General features: G+C 34.6%; 1 pseudogene across 1 annotated transcript; it reads right to left on the minus strand.

The window, feature by feature from the left end:
* Positions 1-2,901: 2,901 nt before the first annotated feature.
* BDBG_17851 lies at positions 2,902-2,990 on the minus strand (annotated as a pseudogene). The gene has a single exon. The product of its transcript is annotated as a tRNA-OTHER (tRNA).
* Between the last annotated feature and the right edge of the window lie 1,588 nt (positions 2,991-4,578).

A 4,578-nucleotide genomic window follows, 5' to 3' on the forward strand; every position in this document is an offset into this window, starting at 1 on the left:
ACATCACACACTTCTAACATCACTATATCTGAAAAAATGATATCTTCAAATTCTTCAACTTCTACAAATCCTTCTTCTAATCTGTTAAAACACACTTCAACAAATCATCCTTTCAACCTGTCAATACACACAAAACCTTCTCAAAAACCTAAGATCTCTATAGCTACTCAGTCTACATGGTCTAAGAGATTAGAACATTCATTGAAAATCATCATTCAACAGCTTGCAAATGATGCAACTGGTATTCAAATCACTAATCTAGAAGACACTGCAGATGAGCTTATCACTGAGCTTTGCAAACCCTGTCATCTATCTAATGCAAAAAATCAAATATCTAGACATTCTCACATTAGATCTCAAATACCATTCAAATGCCTACACACGGATATCACACATGGCCCTACACAGTGCTATAATGATGAGCATTATCTCATACATTTCATGTGTGATTATCTACATTTCCATATAGCTATAACAGCTATCTGAAAATCAGAAATCTGAAAAGCTCTTAGACAAGCTATCAATTGAATTAAACATCAATTCAACTGTACTATAAAGATCATTCATATTGATAATGATACTGCAGTCAAGAAAGCAGATGACTTCATAAATTGAGTGAATGATGAAGACCTAGAGATGAAGTATTCTTCAGAGTATATTCATGAGTAAAATAATGCAGCAGAGTGAGCAGGAGCAATATTAATAACAAAGACAAGAACTCTACAGATAGAATCTCTTCTGTCACAATCACTTTTCCCTGAGATCACACTTACTGCCACCTACCTAGCGAATCAAACCCCTACTAGAATCCTAGATTGAAAGTCATCTCTACAAGCATTGAAAGAATTCCTACAAATCAAACCTCACTTCTGTGCTCATCTTCAAATCTACAGATGTCACACCTATGCAAAGATACCAGATGAAGTCCTCAATAGAAACTGCTCTCAGAAGCTAGATTTCTGAGCACATATTGAATATCTAGTGGAATATGATTCTACAAACATCTATCAAATTTGAATTCCACACTTAGAACGGGTGATAAGAGCAAGAGATGTGATGTTTGATGAGAATAGAAAATTCAACTCAGAAGATCTCTACATTGAAAGACAACTAAGAGATTGAGTATCTAAGAAGGTGGAGCTTCTATATATGAAAGTTCAAGAATCATTGATGACTTCTATCAATCAATTGAAAGAGATTATAGATGCAGATATTGATGTTTTCCGCTCTGAAGAAAATGCTCAAAGCTTCAAAAAAATAGAGAAGAAAAATAATGAGCATCTTTCTACACCAGATTCAACACCAGAGTCAACAGGTTCTGATGTTAATATTAATACTCATCCAGCTGTGATAGATAATCAAACACAGAACATTGCATCTAGAGCTCATGATATTAGTGCTGATTTTGATGAAGCTAATATCATTGAAGACCGCAGAACATGAAAACAGAGAGCTGCCCATCTTGTGACAGTTGAAAATGCCAAAGACAATTCTTATCAAATGATCAATGATGCATTCTCTCATTCACATTCACACACAGACTTCAACAAGTCTCAAAATTTATTTCCTAATACTGTTTTTACTGTTATCAATAATACAGCTACATCAACAGCATTCATACCAACTTCAAGAATTCATAGATCTCAACTGCCAGATCCACTGAATCACTGAGCAGATGTCAAAAAACACTCACATCATGAAGAATTTGAGAACACTGCTAAGTGAGAATGAGATAGTATATCTCTACAGAATACATATAAAATTACTAGCAGATCACAGAGAGACATCTCAGTTATTTCTCTATAATGAATATTCATCTACAAATTCAATGATGAAGGTTTTCTTTTGAAATACAAAGCTCACATCTGTGTACACGGAGATCTTCAATCAATCACAGATCTCACTACAAAAGCTCACACACTAGCTGCCAGAGATCTCTGAATCTTGTTAGCTTTAACAGCAGTATTTGATCTAGATGCAGAACAGCTAGATGAAATCAATGTCTTCATTAATAGTGATATTGATGAGCTAGTATATGTGGAACTACCTGATGAATGATGAAAGTTGAAGAGAATGTAAAATTTAAAGTGTACAAATCATGTGCTAAAACTTCTATGAGCACTATATGAATTACACAGATCATTCCTTCTCTGGTTAAATGAACTATCTTCAACATTGAGAACACTAGACTTCACCTCTATATCAGAGAATTGATGTCTCTTCTCTAATGATCAATTAATCATCTTCTTCTATGTGAATGATATCATCATTCTATCACAATGAGAAGATTCAAAAGAAAGAGATTAACTAATCAAAGATCTTAAAAATGCCTACAAGATCTGACAGATGAGAGATTTGAAATGATTTCTCAACATGTGAATAATACGCGATCATCTCAACTTGAAGCTCTGACTATGTCAGAATGCCTATATTGATAAGATAGTTGATACATATCATCTCGCACACGCCTGCAAGGCATATACCCCACTAACTGATGCTTCATTAGAGCCTTTTAACAAGTCAGTCATATCTGCAAAAATCCATCATTATCAACAACATATCAGCTTCTGCATCTACTCAGTGATAATAACTCACCCTGATATCACATATGCAGTGGATTATTATTATTATTATTATTCTTCCATTATACTCATATGCAAGCGGAGCTTATGATGAGTCCTTGCGTGATGTTAAATACAGGCCAAGTGTTGGTTATACAGGAGGAAATACAGGTGTTGAGACCATGTCAAGATAACAAGAACATAGGAAATACAAAGGAGTGACAATTAAATACATGCGATAATAACTTCTCATCCCAGGAACATAGAGTAATTTGTTGGAGCGATTTGTACACCTCTGTATTTATTAGGAACCTGAGGTGCTTGAGTTCCGGATTTAATGTATCCCCTGCGGGTTTCGAACCCACACGCCTTGATTTCCCACGCCAAGGCGCTACCAGGTGGCCGCATTAACCATTCGGCCACCGGGGCATATGCAGTGAATAAACTAGCTACATTCATGACAAATTCATTGAAACACCACTCATCAGAGATGAATAGAATGATATCTTATCTACGCGATACAAAGAATCTTGCTATCTAATATGATGATAACATTGACAGATCTCTACAACTTGATCTCAAACCTGATATCATTGAAGTTGTCAGTGATGTCTCTTTCACAGATAATCTGAATCACTGCTCTACACAAGAATATATCTTCAAACTATTCAGTGGAACTATTGATTGAAAATCAAATAAACAGACAATCATAACTACATCTATCACAGAAGCTGAGCTTATTGCTATCTCACAAGCTGGCAAGGAGTCTATCTGATGAGATAGGTTCTTTCAACATATTCAATTTGAATCTGGTCACAAGATCTGTATTCAATATGATAATCATCAAACTGTTGACATTCTTACAAAGGAAGACCTCTCTATAATCACAAAGCTCCGCCACATTGATATATATGGAAGCTGGCTCTGAGAACATGTTCAATTCAGTGATATTACAGTTGATTGAGTGCCTACGGCTCAGATGCCAGTGGATGGTCTCACTAAGGCTCTGCCACGCCAGAAACATACAGAATTCATCAAGATGCTAGGCCTAGTTGATATATCAGATATCATTAAGACACAAGCAGAATAAATAATCTATCTTGATATAATCTCTATAGATTCATCTACACTCTTTTTATTGCAGCTTCATTTACACTTTCATTTACACTTTCATTTATATGTTACATTCACTGAAAGAAGTGTGTCAGGAAAAAGAGATTATATACTACTGAACATCATCAACATCATATTACTATAATATTTCTCATCATCATCAGCTTACTACAACACTTGTCTAATACTCACTTATACTAGCTCTCTTGACTCACACATATATTTTACTATAAATAGCTCTATCTTTTGTATGAAATAGATATATTAGATAGTGTATGAATAATATAACAAGCAGATCTTGATACACATAAGATTCATATGTCTTCAACATATTCATCCGTGATACTCATTCCGACGTCTTGTATCTACTGTGATAGATAACATGTATAATATGAAAGCCATGATAGATAGTAGTCTATGTTATTATGCAATGATTAAATCTTCAGTTGTAAGATGTTATAACCTTCAGTGTATTCTCTTATCAAAACCCTGACTCCTCACAGAATTTGATGATTCAAAGAATGTTTACACTCATTACATAGTGAAACTAAACATAGATGTTGAAGAACATCAATGCAAAGATGCCTATGTATATGAAATTGATAATCTTGATTACAATCTTATGTTAGAACTTATCTGACTATCTGAACAAGGCATCTTGCTGAACACTCAGAACAGAAGCTTAATATTCTCTAACAATGATAGAATTCACAAAGATGACATTCATAAAATCATGAATCTGACACAGATCTCTGTCAATGTGTATAAAATACTCTGAAAAAGAAGTTGCTGACAGAATCACTGACAAGGTTGCTGACAGCAGAATCATGTGACAATCTACTCCATCAGTCTGACTGATATCAAAAAGGCTCTAGAAAAGCTATCCTGTATCACAACAACAGAT

This window comes from Blastomyces gilchristii (genome assembly GCF_000003855.2).
Source record: "Blastomyces gilchristii SLH14081 genomic scaffold supercont1.27, whole genome shotgun sequence".
NCBI classification, from domain to species: Eukaryota; Fungi; Ascomycota; class Eurotiomycetes; order Onygenales; family Ajellomycetaceae; genus Blastomyces; species Blastomyces gilchristii.